Source organism: Cryptomeria japonica, unplaced genomic scaffold, assembly GCF_030272615.1.
Source record: "Cryptomeria japonica unplaced genomic scaffold, Sugi_1.0 HiC_scaffold_26, whole genome shotgun sequence".
In the NCBI taxonomy this organism is placed as follows: domain Eukaryota; kingdom Viridiplantae; phylum Streptophyta; class Pinopsida; order Cupressales; family Cupressaceae; genus Cryptomeria; species Cryptomeria japonica.
This window is the reverse complement of record NW_026728848.1, coordinates 512,558-530,000: the sequence shown is the minus strand read 5'-3', so window position 1 is coordinate 530,000 and position 17,443 is coordinate 512,558. Positions and strand designations below refer to the sequence as shown.

At 60.6% G+C, this 17,443-nt stretch overlaps 2 non-coding genes across 2 annotated transcripts; both read right to left on the bottom strand.

The window, feature by feature from the left end:
- Positions 1–2,621: 2,621 nt before the first annotated feature.
- LOC131861471 (5S ribosomal RNA) lies at positions 2,622–2,740 on the bottom strand. The gene has a single exon (XR_009360544.1). It is a non-coding gene; the product is annotated as a 5S ribosomal RNA (ribosomal RNA).
- A 7,803-nt stretch (positions 2,741–10,543) lies between these two features.
- On the bottom strand, positions 10,544–10,662 carry LOC131861548 (5S ribosomal RNA). Its single transcript, XR_009360621.1, has one exon. It is a non-coding gene; the product is annotated as a 5S ribosomal RNA (ribosomal RNA).
- Positions 10,663–17,443: the final 6,781 nt, after the last annotated feature.

The following is a 17,443-nucleotide window of genomic DNA, read 5'->3' as shown; positions in this document are numbered from 1 at the left end:
TCCAAGGTGCGGCGTGCACGTTGTCGGAGCCCGGTTTGCCCCGGGTGCGCACCTCGCCTGCACCTTGGCCGGGGTGGGCACCTTGGCTGGGTTTGCCCAGGGTGCGCTCCGAAGCGGGGTTACTGGAGCGCCCCCTCTTTTTTTGTCAGAGCGTTTGGTGGGGTTTCTCGCATTGGCTCTTCCCAGGCCCGGTTGTTGGGTGCGCTCCCACCCTGGCGCGCGCGAAGTTGGAAGTTGGGTTAATTGCCCGGGCGCGCACCTTCGCCAGGGTGGGCACCTTGGTGCGCACACCTTGGCTGGGCTGCGCACCAGGGCGGGCTCAAGATGGCACCAGCATTCCCTTTTTCTCACTATCTTTCAAAACGGAAATTTTAAAATCTCGTTTTTTTTTTGCCTTTTATGGAAATTAGTGAAGGCATCGCATCAAAGGTGCGCACCTCGCTGCCCACCTTGGTGTGCTCCGAGGTGCCCACCACGGTGCGCAACGCCGGTGTGAACCCGGGAGCGCCCCGATGTGTGCTCCAAGGTGCGGCGTGCACGAAGTCGGACCCCGGTTTGCCCCGGGTGCGCACCTCGCGTGCACCTTGGTGCGCACACCTTGGCTGGGTTGCGCGGCCTGGTGGGCACCATGGTGCGCACCAAGGAGCGCTCCGAAGTGTGCTCCAAGGTGCGGCGTGCACGAAGTCGGAGCCCGGTTTGCCCCGGGTACGCACCTCGCGTGCACCTTCGCCGGGGTGGGCACCTCGGCTGGGTTGCGCGCCCTGGTGCGCACCAAGGAGCGCTCCGAAGTGTGCTCCAAGGTGCGGCGTGCACGAAGTCGGAGCCCGGTTTGCCCCGGGTGCGCACCTTCGCCGCGGTGCGCACCATGGCGTGCACGAAGTCGGAGCCCGGTTTGCCCCGGGTGCGCACCTCGCGTGCACCTTCGGCGGGGTTGCGCGCCCTGGTGGGCACCATGGTGCGCACCAAGGAGCGCTCCGAAGTGTGCTCCAAGGTGCGGCGTGCACGAAGTCGGAGCCCGGTTTGCCCCGGGTGCGCACCTCGCGTGCACCTTCGGCGGGGTTGCGCGCCCTGGTGGGCACCATGGTGCGCACCAAGGAGCGCTCCGAAGTGTGCTCCAAGGTGCGGCGTGCACGAAGTCGGAGCCCGGTTTGCCCCGGGTGCGCACCTCGCGTGCACCTTCGCCGCGGTGGGCACCATGGCGTGCACGAAGTCGGAGCCCGGTTTGCCCCGGGTGCGCACCTCGCGTGCACCTTCGCCGGGGTGGGCACCTCGGCTGGGTTGCGCGCCCTGGTGCGCACCAAGGAGCGCTCCGAAGTGTGCTCCAAGGTGCGGCGTGCACGAAGTCGGAGCCCGGTTTGCCCCGGGTGCGCACCTCGCGTGCACCTTCGCCAGGGTGGGCACCTCGGTGCGCACACCTTCTCAATGTTTTCTTGCCTTTTCTGGAAATTGGTGAAGGCAGCGCATCAAAGGTGCGCACCTCGGTGTGCTCCGAGGTGCGAACCCGAGAGCGCTCCGAGGTGCCCACGAAGTCGAAAGTCGGGTTAATTGCATTGTTTTCCCCGGGTGCGCTCCGAGGTGCGCAACATCGGCGCGCACCAAGGAGGGCTCCGAAGTGTGCTCCAAGGTGCGCACGATGGCGTGCACCTCTGGTGCGCACGATTCGGAGCTCGATTTGACCGGGGTGCGCACACCTTGGCTGGGTTGCGCTCCAAGGTGCGCACGAAGTCGGAGCTCGGTTTGCCCCGGGTGCGCACCTTCGCCAGGGTGCGCACCTTGATGCGCACGCCTTGGCTGGGCTGCGCACCTTGGTGGGCGCCATGGTGCGCACCTTTCGTGCGCTCCAAGGTGCGCACGAAGTCGGAGCTCGGTTTGCCCCGGGTGCGCACCTTGGTGGGCGCCATGGTGCACTCCGAGGTGCCCAAGATTGGTGCGCACCAAGGAGCGCTCCGAAGTGCGCTCCAAGGTGCGCGCGAAGTCGAAAGTTGGGTTAATTGTCCGGTTTGCCTCGGGTGCGCACCTTGCGTGCACCTTCGCCAGGGTGGGCGCCTTGGTGCGCACACCTTGGCTGGGCTGCGCACACCTTGGCACCCGCGTTTCCTTCATTTTAAATTTTTTTTTTTTACAATCTCTCAAGTGGGAAATTCTATAATCTCAACTTTTTTTGCCTTTTCAGGAAACTTTTGAATGGAGCGCATCATTGGTGCGCTCCGAAGTGTGCTCCAAAGCTCTCTCCAGCTGCGTGCACCTGCCCCGGCCGCGCACCCGGCCCCGCCCAGCTTCGCTCACCTGTCCCGGGCGTCTGGTGCGGAACCTTAGAGTAAGAAACATCACCGTGCACCTTGGCCAACGTGCGCGACTCGACCGAGCGCGCACTGGCCGAGGTGCACACCGATTTCACCTGGGTGCGCGCGCAGCACCTCGGGCGCACCGGGGTGCGCGCACAACGCCCGGGTTGCACCGTGGCCTGTGTGCTCGGGGCGCCTCGGGTGCGCGCTCGGTGTCGCCCCCGCGCGCGCGGTAGTGCGGGCAGCGCACCCCGGCCCGGCCCGGCCCCGACGAGAACGCAAACGGGCAAAAGGTTTATTCAAATAGCATTGCGACGCCCGGCGAAAAACTAAAAAAGGGTGCAACACCGGGACTTCCCGGGAGGTCACCCATCCCAGTACTACTCCGGCCCAAGCGTGCTTAACTGCGGAGTTCTGATGGGATCCGGTGCACTAACGCTGGTATGATCGCACCCGTTATGAGCTTGTCGCAGTGTGTACTTAGCAAACCGCGACCCACGTGCGAATCCACCCCGGCCACCCACCCCCGTCGAGGTGCACACCCTCCCTCGCGAAGTGCGCCCCGTTCGCCAAGTGTGAGCCCTGCCCGGGTGCGCGCACCTTGCTAGGGCGTCGGGTGTGCACCCGGCCCGGCCTACGTGCGTGCACCTGGAGGGGGCGTCGTGTGCGTGCAGTGTCCCGTCTGCAACGCGGTGCCCACACACCACCTCGGGCGCAACGACCTGCGCTCACATGTGGGCCGAGTGCACCTTGGTGCATGTTCGGGGCGCCTCGGGTGCACGCTCGATCTTGCCCCGGTGCACCAAGGCGCTCGGTTTGCCCCGGGTGCGCACTTGGTGCAAGGTGGGCACCCAAAATAGGGATCAAGCACCAAAACACAAGTTTCGGGATGCAAAATGGGACCCAAGGACCACAAATGCGTTCCAAGACCCATGATGGGTCCACGAGAACAAAAATGTGTTCCGAGACTTAATAAACAAATATTGGGTTTTAGGAGAAGAAACATGCTCTGATGCCCAAAACGAGAATCGACCCCGAAAAGGCCACAGGCCAAAAGTGGGATGCGAGACAAAAAAAAATGGGACCCGAGGACCAAAATTGGGTTCCCAGGTCGAAGACAGGGCAACCGGACAAGAAACGACCTCTAAGGCTCGAAATGAGTCCCGACGACTAAAACTTGACAAGAAGCACCCATCAGGCACCCAACTCGACACCCATGGGATGCCGACCCACCCGGGCTTCCACCTAGCACACCTTGGCACCCACCCACCCTCGCACCCAACCTCGCACCCAACTTAGCACCTTTGAACCCACATTGGCACTCACCCTGACCCTGGCACCTTGGAACCCACATTGGCACTCACCTTGACCCTGGCACCCACCTTTGCACTCACCTTGGGACCCACCCTGGCTCCCACCTCGGCACCCACCCAGACACCCACCTTGGTTCCTTGGCACCCACCTTGGATCCTTGGCACCCACCCCGACACCCACCTTGGCACGCAACTTGGCTACTTGCCACCCACCTTGGCTCCTTGACGCCCACCCCGACAACCACCCCGTGACCTACCCTGGCTAGGGTTGGTGCACACCCACCCTGGTGCCCACCTTGGCACCCACCCTATGACCCACCTTGGCACGCACCTTAGTACCCACCCCGTTACCCACCCTAGGACCCACCCCGTGACCCACCTTGGCCAGGGTGGGTGCCTTGGTGCGCACAACTTGCCTGGGCTGCACACCAGGGCGGGCTCAAGATGGCACCCGCGTTCCGTTTTTTTCACTATCTTTCAAAACGGAAATTTTAAAATCTCATTTTTTTCTTTTTTTTGCCTTTTCTGGAAATTAGTGAAGGCAGCGCATCAAAGGTGCGCAATGCTGGTGCGAACCCGGGAGCGCTCCGATGTGTGCTCCAAGGTGCGGCGTGCACGAAGTCCGAGCCCGGTTTGCCCCGGGTGCGCACCTCGCGTGCACCTTCGCCGGGGTGAGCACCTTGGCTGGGTTGCGCGCCCTGGTGCGTACCAAGGAGCGCTCTGAAGTGTGCTCCAAGGTGCGGCGTGCACGAAGTCGGAGCCCGGTTTGCCCCGGGTGTGCACCTCGGGTGCGCACCTCGCGTGCACCTTCGCTGCGGTGGGCACCTTGGCTGGGTTGCGCGCCTTGGTGGGCACCATGCAGTGCACGAAGTCGGAGCCCGGTTTGCCCCGGGCGCGCACCTCCGCCAGGGTGGGCACCTTGGTGCGCACAACTTGCCTGGGCTGCGCACCAGGAAGGGCTCAAGATGGCACCCGCGTTCCGTTTTTTTCACTATCTTTCAGAACGGAAATTTTAAAATATCGTTTTTTTTTGCCTTTTCTGGAAATTAGTGAAGGCAGCGCATCAAAGGTGCGCAACGCTGGTGCGAACCTGGGAGCGCTCCGATGTGTGCTCCAAGGTGCGGCGTGCACGAAGTCGGAGCCCGGTTTGCCCCGGGTGCGCCCTGGTGGGCACCATGGTGCGCACCAAGGAGCGCTCCGAAGTGTGCTCCAAGGTGCGGCCTGCACGAAGTCGGAGCCCGGTTTGCCCCGGGTGTGCACCTCGGGTGGGCACCTTGGTGCGCATGCCTTGCCTGGGCTGCGCACCAGGGCGGGCTCAAGATGGCACCCGCGTTCCTTTTTTTTCACTATCTTTCAAAACGGAAATTTTAAAATCTCATTTTTTTTTGCCTTTTTCTGGAAATTAGTGAAGGCAGCGCATCAAAGGTGCGCACCTCGCTGCCCACCACGGTGCGCAACGCCGGTGGGCACCCGGGAGTGCTTCGAAGTGTGCTCCAAGGTGCTGCGTGCACGTTGTCGGAGCCCGGTTTGCCCCGGGTGCGCACCTCGCGTGCACCTTCGTCGGGGTGGGCACCTTGGCTTGGTTTGCCCCGGCTGCGCTCCGAAGCGGGGTTATTGGAGCGCCGCCTCTTTTTTTGTCGGAGCGTTTGGTGGGGTTTCTCGCATTGGCTCTTCCGAGGCCCGGTTGCCACCCTGGCGCGCACGAAGTCGGAAGTAGGGTTAATTGCCCGGGTGCGCACCTTTGCCAGGGTGGCACCTTACCTGGGCTGCGCACCAGGGCGGGCTCAAGATGGCACGCGCGTTCCGTTTTTTTCACTATCTTTCAAAACGGAAATTTTAAAATCTCCTTTTTTTTTTGCCTTTTCTGGAAATTAGTGAAGGCAGCGCATCAAAGGTGCGCACCTCGCTGCCCACCTTGGTGTGCTCTGAGGTGCGCACCCGGGAGCGCTACGAAGTGTGCTCCAAGGTGCGGCGTGCACGTTGTCGGAGCCCGGTTTGCCCCGGGTGCGCACCTCGCCTGCACCTTGGCCGGGGTGGGCACCTTGGCTGGGTTTGCCCAGGGTGCGCTCCGAAGCGGGGTTACTGGAGCGCCCCCTCTTTTTTTGTCAGAGAGTTTGGTGGGGTTTCTCGCATTGGCTCTTCCCAGGCCCGGTTGTTGGGTGCGCTCCCACCCTGGCGCGCGCGAAGTTGGAAGTTGGGTTAATTGCCCGGGCGCGCACCTTCGCCAGGGTGGGCACCTTGGTGCGCAAACCTTGGCTGGGCTGCGCACCAGGGCGGGCTCAAGATGGCACCAGCATTCCCTTTTTCTCACTATCTTTCAAAACGGAAATTTTAAAATCTCGTTTTTTTTTTGCCTTTTATGGAAATTAGTGAAGGCATCGCATCAAAGGTGCGCACCTCGCTGCCCACCTTGGTGTGCTCCGAGGTGCCCACCACGGTGCGCAACGCCGGTGCGAACCCGGGAGCGCCCCGATGTGTGCTCCAAGGTGCGGCGTGCACGAAGTCGGACCCCGGTTTGCCCCGGGTGCGCACCTCGCGTGCACCTTGGTGCGCACACCTTGGCTGGGTTGCGCGGCCTGGTGGGCACCATGGTGCGCACCAAGGAGCGCTCCGAAGTGTGCTCCAAGGTGCGGCGTGCACGAAGTCGGAGCCCGGTTTGCCCCGGGTGCGCACCTTCGCCGCGGTGGGCACCATGGCGTGCACGAAGTCGGAGCCCGGTTTGCCCCGGGTGCGCACCTCGCGTGCACCTTCGCCGGGGTGGGCACCTCGGCTGGGTTGCGCGCCCTGGTGCGCACCAAGGAGCGCTCTGAAGTGTGCTCCAAGGTGCGGCGTGCACGAAGTCGGAGCCCGGTTTGCCCCGGGTGTGCACCTCGCGTGCACCTTCGCTGCGGTGGGCACCTTGGCTGGGTTGCGCGCCTTGGTGGGCACCATGCAGTGCACGAAGTCGGAGCCCGGTTTGCCCCGGGCGCGCACCTCCGCCAGGGTGGGCACCTTGGTGCGCACAACTTGCCTGGGCTGCGCACCAGGAAGGGCTCAAGATGGCACCCGCGTTCCGTTTTTTTCACTATCTTTCAGAACGGAAATTTTAAAATATCGTTTTTTTTTGCCTTTTCTGGAAATTAGTGAAGGCAGCGCATCAAAGGTGCGCAACGCTGGTGCGAACCTGGGAGCGCTCCGATGTGTGCTCCAAGGTGCGGCGTGCACGAAGTCGGACCCCGGTTTGCCCCGGGTGCGCACCTCGCGTGCACCTTGGTGCGCACACCTTGGCTGGGTTGCGCGCCCTGGTGGGCACCATGGTGCGCACCAAGGAGCGCTCCGAAGTGTGCTCCAAGGTGCGGCGTGCACGAAGTCGGAGCCCGGTTTGCCCCGGGTGCGCACCTCGCGTGCACCTTCGCCGCGGTGGGCACCATGGCGTGCACGAAGTCGGAGCCCGGTTTGCCCCGGGTGCGCACCTCGCGTGCACCTTCGCCGGGGTGGGCACCTTGGTGTGCAGACCTTGGCTGGGTTGCGCGCCCTGGTGGGCACCATGGTGCGCACCAAGGAGCGCTCCGAAGTGTGCTCCAAGGTGCGGCCTGCACGAAGTCGGAGCCCGGTTTGCCCCGGGTGTGCACCTCGGGTGGGCACCTTGGTGCGCATGCCTTGCCTGGGCTGCGCACCAGGGCGGGCTCAAGATGGCACCCGCGTTCCTTTTTTTTCACTATCTTTCAAAACGGAAATTTTAAAATCTCATTTTTTTTGCCTTTTTCTGGAAATTAGTGAAGGCAGCGCATCAAAGGTGCGCACCTCGCTGCCCACCACGGTGCGCAACGCCGGTGGGCACCCGGGAGTGCTTCGAAGTGTGCTCCAAGGTGCTGCGTGCACGTTGTCGGAGCCCGGTTTGCCCCGGGTGCGCACCTCGCGTGCACCTTCGTCGGGGTGGGCACCTTGGCTGGGTTTGCCCCGGCTGCGCTCCGAAGCGGGGTTATTGGAGCGCCGCCTCTTTTTTTGTCGGAGCGTTTGGTGGGGTTTCTCGCATTGGCTCTTCCGAGGCCCGGTTGCCACCCTGGCGCGCACGAAGTCGGAAGTAGGGTTAATTGCCCGGGTGCGCACCTTTGCCAGGGTGGGCACCTTACCTGGGCTGCGCACCAGGGCGGGCTCAAGATGGCACGCGCGTTCCGTTTTTTTCACTATCTTTCAAAACGGAAATTTTAAAATCTCCTTTTTTTTTTGCCTTTTCTGGAAATTAGTGAAGGCAGCGCATCAAAGGTGCGCACCTCGCTGCCCACCTTGGTGTGCTCTGAGGTGCGCACCCGGGAGCGCTACGAAGTGTGCTCCAAGGTGCGGCGTGCACGTTGTCGGAGCCCGGTTTGCCCCGGGTGCGCACCTCGCCTGCACCTTGGCCGGGGTGGGCACCTTGGCTGGGTTTGCCCAGGGTGCGCTCCGAAGCGGGGTTACTGGAGCGCCCCCTCTTTTTTTGTCAGAGCGTTTGGTGGGGTTTCTCGCATTGGCTCTTCCCAGGCCCGGTTGTTGGGTGCGCTCCCACCCTGGCGCGCGCGAAGTTGGAAGTTGGGTTAATTGCCCGGGCGCGCACCTTCGCCAGGGTGGGCACCTTGGTGCGCACACCTTGGCTGGGCTGCGCACCAGGGCGGGCTCAAGATGGCACCAGCATTCCCTTTTTCTCACTATCTTTCAAAACGGAAATTTTAAAATCTCGTTTTTTTTTTGCCTTTTATGGAAATTAGTGAAGGCATCGCATCAAAGGTGCGCACCTCGCTGCCCACCTTGGTGTGCTCCGAGGTGCCCACCACGGTGCGCAACGCCGGTGCGAACCCGGGAGCGCCCCGATGTGTGCTCCAAGGTGCGGCGTGCACGAAGTCGGACCCCGGTTTGCCCCGGGTGCGCACCTCGCGTGCACCTTGGTGCGCACACCTTGGCTGGGTTGCGCGGCCTGGTGGGCACCATGGTGCGCACCAAGGAGCGCTCCGAAGTGTGCTCCAAGGTGCGGCGTGCACGAAGTCGGAGCCCGGTTTGCCCCGGGTACGCACCTCGCGTGCACCTTCGCCGGGGTGGGCACCTCGGCTGGGTTGCGCGCCCTGGTGCGCACCAAGGAGCGCTCCGAAGTGTGCTCCAAGGTGCGGCGTGCACGAAGTCGGAGCCCGGTTTGCCCCGGGTGCGCACCTTCGCCGCGGTGCGCACCATGGCGTGCACGAAGTCGGAGCCCGGTTTGCCCCGGGTGCGCACCTCGCGTGCACCTTCGGCGGGGTTGCGCGCCCTGGTGGGCACCATGGTGCGCACCAAGGAGCGCTCCGAAGTGTGCTCCAAGGTGCGGCGTGCACGAAGTCGGAGCCCGGTTTGCCCCGGGTGCGCACCTCGCGTGCACCTTCGGCGGGGTTGCGCGCCCTGGTGGGCACCATGGTGCGCACCAAGGAGCGCTCCGAAGTGTGCTCCAAGGTGCGGCGTGCACGAAGTCGGAGCCCGGTTTGCCCCGGGTGCGCACCTCGCGTGCACCTTCGCCGCGGTGGGCACCATGGCGTGCACGAAGTCGGAGCCCGGTTTGCCCCGGGTGCGCACCTCGCGTGCACCTTCGCCGGGGTGGGCACCTCGGCTGGGTTGCGCGCCCTGGTGCGCACCAAGGAGCGCTCCGAAGTGTGCTCCAAGGTGCGGCGTGCACGAAGTCGGAGCCCGGTTTGCCCCGGGTGCGCACCTCGCGTGCACCTTCGCCAGGGTGGGCACCTCGGTGCGCACACCTTCTCAATGTTTTCTTGTCTTTTCTGGAAATTGGTGAAGGCAGCGCATCAAAGGTGCGCACCTCGGTGTGCTCCGAGGTGCGAACCCGAGAGCGCTCCGAGGTGCCCACGAAGTCGAAAGTCGGGTTAATTGCATTGTTTTCCCCGGGTGCGCTCCGAGGTGCGCAACATCGGCGCGCACCAAGGAGGGCTCCGAAGTGTGCTCCAAGGTGCGCACGATGGCGTGCACCTCTGGTGCGCACGATTCGGAGCTCGGTTTGACCGGGGTGCGCACACCTTGGCTGGGTTGCGCACCTTTTGTGCGCTCCAAGGTGCGCACGAAGTCGGAGCTCGGTTTGCCCCGGGTGCGCACCTTCGCCAGGGTGCGCACCTTGATGCGCACGCCTTGGCTGGGCTGCGCACCTTGGTGGGCGCCATGGTGCGCACCTTTCGTGCGCTCCAAGGTGCGCACGAAGTCGGAGCTCGGTTTGCCCCGGGTGCGCACCTTGGTGGGCGCCATGGTGCACTCCGAGGTGCCCAAGATTGGTGCGCACCAAGGAGCGCTCCGAAGTGCGCTCCAAGGTGCGCGCGAAGTCGAAAGTTGGGTTAATTGTCCGGTTTGCCTCGGGTGCGCACCTTGCGTGCACCTTCGCCAGGGTGGGCGCCTTGGTGCGCACACCTTGGCTGGGCTGCGCACACCTTGGCACCCGCGTTTCCTTCATTTTAAATTTTTTTTTTTTACAATCTCTCAAGTGGGAAATTCTATAATCTCAACTTTTTTTGCCTTTTCAGGAAACTTTTGAATGGAGCGCATCATTGGTGCGCTCCGAAGTGTGCTCCAAAGCTCTCTCCAGCTGCGTGCACCTGCCCCGGCCGCGCACCCGGCCCCGCCCAGCTTCGCTCACCTGTCCCGGGCGTCTGGTGCGGAACCTTAGAGTAAGAAACATCACCGTGCACCTTGGCCAACGTGCGCGACTCGACCGAGCGCGCACTGGCCGAGGTGCACACCGATTTCACCTGGGTGCGCGCGCAGCACCTCGGGCGCACCGGGGTGCGCGCACAACGCCCGGGTTGCACCGTGGCCTGTGTGCTCGGGGCGCCTCGGGTGCGCGCTCGGTGTCGCCCCCGCGCGCGCGGTAGTGCGGGCAGCGCACCCCGGCCCGGCCCGGCCCCGACGAGAACGCAAACGGGCAAAAGGTTTATTCAAATAGCATTGCGACGCCCGGCGAAAAACTAAAAAAGGGTGCAACACCGGGACTTCCCGGGAGGTCACCCATCCCAGTACTACTCCGGCCCAAGCGCGCTTAACTGCGGAGTTCTGATGGGATCCGGTGCACTAACGCTGGTATGATCGCACCCGTTATGAGCTTGTCGCAGTGTGTACTTAGCAAACCGCGACCCACGTGCGAATCCACCCCGGCCACCCACCCCCGTCGAGGTGCACACCCTCCCTCGCGAAGTGCGCCCCGTTCGCCAAGTGTGAGCCCTGCCCGGGTGCGCGCACCTTGCTAGGGCGTCGGGTGTGCACCCGGCCCGGCCTACGTGCGTGCACCTGGAGGGGGCGTCGTGTGCGTGCAGTGTCCCGTCTGCAACGCGGTGCCCACACACCACCTCGGGCGCAACGACCTGCGCTCACATGTGGGCCGAGTGCACCTTGGTGCATGTTCGGGGCGCCTCGGGTGCACGCTCGATCTTGCCCCGGTGCACCAAGGCGCTCGGTTTGCCCCGGGTGCGCACTTGGTGCAAGGTGGGCACCCAAAATAGGGATCAAGCACCAAAACACAAGTTTCGGGATGCAAAATGGGACCCAAGGACCACAAATGCGTTCCAAGACCCATGATGGGTCCACGAGAACAAAAATGTGTTCCGAGACTTAATAAACAAATATTGGGTTTTAGGAGAAGAAACATGCTCTGATGCCCAAAACGAGAATCGACCCCGAAAAGGCCACAGGCCAAAAGTGGGATGCGAGACAAAAAAAAATGGGACCCGAGGACCAAAATTGGGTTCCCAGGTCGAAGACAGGGCAACCGGACAAGAAACGACCTCTAAGGCTCGAAATGAGTCCCGACGACTAAAACTTGACAAGAAGCACCCATCAGGCACCCAACTCGACACCCATGGGATGCCGACCCACCCGGGCTTCCACCTAGCACACCTTGGCACCCACCCACCCTCGCACCCAACCTCGCACCCAACTTAGCACCTTTGAACCCACATTGGCACTCACCCTGACCCTGGCACCTTGGAACCCACATTGGCACTCACCTTGACCCTGGCACCCACCTTTGCACTCACCTTGGGACCCACCCTGGCTCCCACCTCGGCACCCACCCAGACACCCACCTTGGTTCCTTGGCACCCACCTTGGATCCTTGGCACCCACCCCGACACCCACCTTGGCACGCAACTTGGCTACTTGCCACCCACCTTGGCTCCTTGACGCCCACCCCGACAACCACCCCGTGACCTACCCTGGCTAGGGTTGGTGCACACCCACCCTGGTGCCCACCTTGGCACCCACCCTATGACCCACCTTGGCACGCACCTTAGTACCCACCCCGTTACCCACCCTAGGACCCACCCCGTGACCCACCTTGGCCAGGGTGGGTGCACCCACCCTGGTGCCCACCTTGGCACCCACCCATCCTAGCACCCAGCCTGTGACCGGGCTTGGAACCCAACCTTGCACCCGCACCCGTCTTGGCCAGTGTGGGTGCGCACCCATCCTGGCACCCACGTTGTGACACACCCTTTAACCCACGCACCCTAGCACCCACGTTGGCACCCACCTTGGAACCCAACCTAGCAACTTGGCACCCACCCCGTGACCCACCTTGGCATCCACCATAGCAGTCGCCGACTTGGCACCCACCTCGGCACCCACCTTGACACTTGTGGACCCACCTTGCCACTCACCCTAGCATCGACCCATCCTAGCACCCACCCTGGCACCTTTGCACCCTAGCACTCACCCATCCTAGCACCTAACCTGTGACCCACCTTGACACTCACCCTCGCACCCACCTTGGAACCCAACCTAGCACCCACCCACCCTGACACCAACCCTAGCACCTACCCACCCTTGCACCCACCCTGTGACCCATCTTGGCACCCACCCATCCTACCACTCAACCTATCACCCACCTTCTCACCCACCTTGGCATCCACCTTAGCACCCACCCACACTGGCACCTTGGCACCCACCTCGGGCAAGGTGGGTGCACACCCACCCTGGCACCCAATTTAGAACCCACCGAGCATGTTACCCACCTTGGCACCCACATTGCAGCCCACCCTAGTACCCACCCTATGACCCACATTGGCATCCACACCCTAGCACCCAGGCACCTCGACACCCGCCTTGACACCCACCCTAGCACTGAACCTGTGACCCACCTTGGAACTCACCCTAGAACCCACCCACCCTGTGAACCACCTTGGCATCCACCTTAGCACCCACCCACCTTGGCACCCACTCTAGCACTCACCCATCCTAACACCCAACTTGTTACCCACCTTGGCACCCGCCCTCGCGTCCACCTTGAAACCCACCCTAGCACCCACCCACGCAGGAGCCCACCTTGGCACCCAACCTAACACCCACGCATCCTGGCACCCAACTTGTGACCCACCTTGGAACCCACCCTAGTACCCACCTTTGAACCCACTATATCACCAACCCACCTTGGCACCCACCCTATGACCCTCTTTGGAATCCACCCTAGCACGCACCCACCCTGGCACCCACCATGGAGCGCACCCTAGCACCCACCCACCTCGGCACGCACCTCAACACCCACCTTGGTGTGCGCACTGCGCCAACCTCTCAAAGACCCTATGTGGTGCGCTCCAAAGTGTACACCTTTGGTGCGCTCCAAGGTGCGCACCTTTGGTGCACACCGAGGTGCACACCAAAGTGTGCACCGAGGTGAGCACCAAAGTGCACTCCAGGGTGCACACCAAGGCGTGCACCTTTGGTGCGGTCAATGCAAACGAATTCGGAAGTTGGGGTCGATGTCCTAATCGCTGCTGCAGACTACACGTATGAGAATCGGACAAATAGCTTTATATAGGGGAGGTGTTGCGTTTGATGGGTCGACTCCCCTGGTTGTGTGCACTGCACCAACTTCAAAGACCCTGTCTTGTTTAAGAAGTCAAAAGTTGGGGTGGATGTCCTAATCATTGCTGCAGTCTACGCATGTATGAGAATCAGACAAATAGCTTATATAGGGGAGGTGTTGCATTCGGTGGGTTGACTCCCCTGGTTGTGCGCACTGCGCCAACCTCAAAGACCCCGCATAGCAGAAGAAGTCGGAAGTCGGATTTTGGTGAGCACCAAGGCGTGCACCTTTGGTGCGGTCAACGCAGACGAATTCAGAAGTTGGGGTGGATGTCCTAATCGTTGTTGCAGGCTACACATGTATGAGAATCAGACAAATAGCTTATATAGGGGAGGTGTTGGGTTTGATGGGTCAACTCCCTTGGTTGTGCGCATTACGCCAACCTCAAAGACCTTGTTTTCGTTAAGAAGTCAAAAGTTGGGGTCAATGTCCTAATGGCTCCTGCAGGCTACACATGTATGAGAATCGGACAAATAGCTTATATAGGGGAGGTGTTGGGTTTGATGGGTCGACTCCCCTGGTTGTGCGCATTACGTCAACCTCAAAGACCTTGTTTTCGTTAAGAAGTCAAAAGTTGGGGTCGATGTCCTAATTGCTCCTGTAGACTACACATGTATGAGAATCAGACAAATAGCTTATATAGGGGAGGTGTTGGGTTTGATGGGTTGACTCCCCTAGTTGTTCGCATTACACCAACCTCAAAGACCTTGTTTTCGTTTAGAAGCCGAAAGTTGGGGTCGATGTCCTAATTGCTCCTGCAGGCTACGCATGTATGAGAATCAGACAAATAGCTTATATAGGGGAGGTGTTGGGTTTGATGGGTCGACTCCCCTGGTTGTGCGCATTGCGCCAACCTCAAAGACCCTGCATTGCGGATGAAGTCGAAAGTCAGAGTTTGGTGTGCTACAAGGTGTGGTCGAAGGTGCTCACCTAGGTGTGCACCTTTGGAGCACAGGAAAAGTGCCCTCCAAAAGTGCACACCTTTGGAGTGCACAAAAGTGCCCTCCAAAAGTGCGCACCTTTGGAGCGCAGAAAAGTGCCCTCCAAAAAGTGCCCTCCAAAAGTGCGCACCTTTGGAGCGCAGAAAAGTGCCCTCCAAAAAGTGCCCTCCAAAAGTGCGCACCTTTGGAGCGCAGAAAAGTGCCCTCCAAAAAGTGCCCTCCAAAAGTGCGCACCTTTGGAGCGCAGAAAAGTGCCCTCCAAAAAGTGCCCTCCAAAAGTGCGCACCTTTGGAGCGCAGAAAAGTGCCCTCCAAAAAGTGCCCTCCAAAAGTGCGCACCTTTGGAGCGCAGAAAAGTGCCCTCCAAAAAGTGCCCTCCAAAAGTGCGCACCTTTGGAGCGCAGAAAAGTGCCCTCCAAAAAGTGCCCTCCAAAAGTGCGCACCTTTGGAGCGCAGAAAAGTGCCCTCCAAAAAGTGCCCTCCAAAAGTGCGCACCTTTGGAGCGCAGAAAAGTGCCCTCCAAAAAGTGCCCTCCAAAAGTGCGCACCTTTGGAGCGCAGAAAAGTGCCCTCCAAAAGTGCGCACCTTTGGAGCGCACAAAAGTGCCCTCCAAAAGTGCGCACTTTTGGTGCGCACCAAGGCGCTGGTTCGGTCGTTGCAGGCGAGTTCGGAAGTTGGGGTCGATGTCCTGAGCGGAGGTGCAAACTACACAGGTGTCGGAATCGGACAAATAGCTTATATAGGGGAGGTGTATGCTTCGATGGGTCGACTCCCCAGGTTGAGCGCACCGCGCCAACCTCAAAGACCCTACGGTATGGATGAAGTCGGAAGTTGGGTCCGATGACCGATTCGATTAGTAGGTATGCTCATGAGGTCGGAATTTGGGTCCGATGACCTGCCATGTGCAGGAAGGCGAATGTTGGCACTGTGCGTTGCAAGGTGCACACCAAGGCGCTGGTGCGGTCTTTTTAGTCGAGTTCGGAAGTTGGGGTCGATGTCCTGATCGGAGGTGCAAGCTACACAGGTGTGGGAATCGGACAAATAGCTTATATAGGGGAGGTGTATGCTTCGTTGGGTCGACTCCCCGGGTTGAGCGCACCGCGCCAACCTCAAAGACCCTACGGTATGGATGAAGTCGGAAGTTGGGTCCGATGACCGATTCGATATGTAGGCATACTCGCGAGGTCGGAATTTGGGTCCGATGACCTGCCACGTGCAGGAAGGCGAATGTTGGCACTGTGCGTTGCAAGGTGCGCACCAAGGCGCTGGTTCGGTCGTTGGAGGCGAGTTCGGAAGTTGGGGTCGATGTCTTGATCGGAGGTGCAAACTACACAGGTGTGGGAATCGGACAAATAGCTTATATAGGGGAGGTGTATGCTTCGTTGGGTCGACTCCCCGGGTTGAGCGCACCGCGCCAACCTCAAAGACCCTACGGTATGGATGAAGTCGGAAGTTGGGTCCGATGACCGATTCGATATGTAGGCATACTCGCGAGGTCGGAATTTGGGTCCGATGACCTGCCATGTGCAGGAAGGCGAATGTTGGGACTGTGCGTCGCAAGGTGCGCACCAAGGCGCTGGTGCCGTCGTTGCAGTCGAGTTCGGAAGTTGGGGTCGATGTCCTGGTCAGAGGTGCAAACTACACAGGTGTGGGAATCGGACAAATAGCTTATATAGGGGAGGTGTATGCTTCGATGGGTCGACTCCCTGGGTTGAGCGCACCGCGCCAACCTCAAAGACCCTACAGTATGGATGAAGTCGGAAGTTGGGTCCGATGACCGATTCGATACGTAGGCATATTGGCGAGGTCTGAATTTGTGTCCGATGACCTGCCATGCGCAGGAAGGCGGAATTTGGGTCCGATGACCGAGTTGATGGCGTGCCATGCGCAGAAAGGCGGAATTTGGGTCCGATGACCGAGTTGATGTTGATGGCCCGCCATGCACAGGAAGGCGGAATTTGGGTCCGATGACCGATTTGAAGGCGTGCCATACGCAAAAAGGCGGAGTTTGGGTCCGATGACCGAGTTGATATTGATGGCCCGCCATGCGCAGGAAGGCGGAATTTGGGTCCGATGACCTGACATACGCATGGAGTCTGACTCGGGGGCCGATGTTCGATTCGATGACTTGCATTGTGGGTAAAGTCGGAAGTTGTGGTCTTTGACCCGATTCGATGACCAGACTTCGGCTGCTTGAGAATCGGACAAATAACTTATATAGGGGAGGTAGTGTTCTCGAGCATCCTCCCCCCGTGCCCGTTTATGTCGATTGATGCTGGTGCTCGACTGGTTGGAGCGCTCGGATGCAAAAATCTTGCACCAGGATTTATCGATTGTGATGGACACGGCAAGTCTCCTGATTGCTATGCAGGAGCTCATCGTGAATCTCTATGCGGCCTTGGTATGGACTCGACCTGCGGAATGGTTCGGCAATGGTAGTCGCTCCAACACGTCCTTGCAATGGCCACAGAGGTGATTCGACTAGAGCTCCAGTCTAGCTTTTGGGTTGCTTGGCGGACTGGTATAGCCGCGATCGAGTTCCGGCCATGAACGTTTTAGATAGCTCTTGGGCTTTCTGGGACGGAAGTCGGAAGTTTGGGCTGTTGTCCGATTTGATGACCATTCTTCGGATGTGTGAGAATCGGACAAATAACTTATATAGGGGACTGTGTTGTCTCACGCAGCCCCCTCCGTGCCCCTCTATCTCGACCGATGTTGGTGCTTGAAAGGGTTGGGATCGCTCGGATTTATAAACGTGCACCACCATTTGTCGAGTGTGAGGGACGCGGCAGGTCTCCTAAATGCTATGCGGGCGCTCTCTGAGAATCTCTATCCGGCCTCGACACAGACTAGTCTTGCTGAATGGTTTGGCACTGGTAGTCGATCCAACACGTCGTTGTTGTGGCCGCCTAGGCGATTCGATTCGAGCCCCCGTCTAGCTCTTGGGTTGCTTGGCGGATTTTGCCCTATCCGCAAGTGAGCTCGGTCCCTAAACGTTCGAGAAACCCGATTGCTATGCGCCGACTCTCTTTCTTGCGAGCCTCCATCTAGCTTTTGGGTCTCTACGGAACGGAAG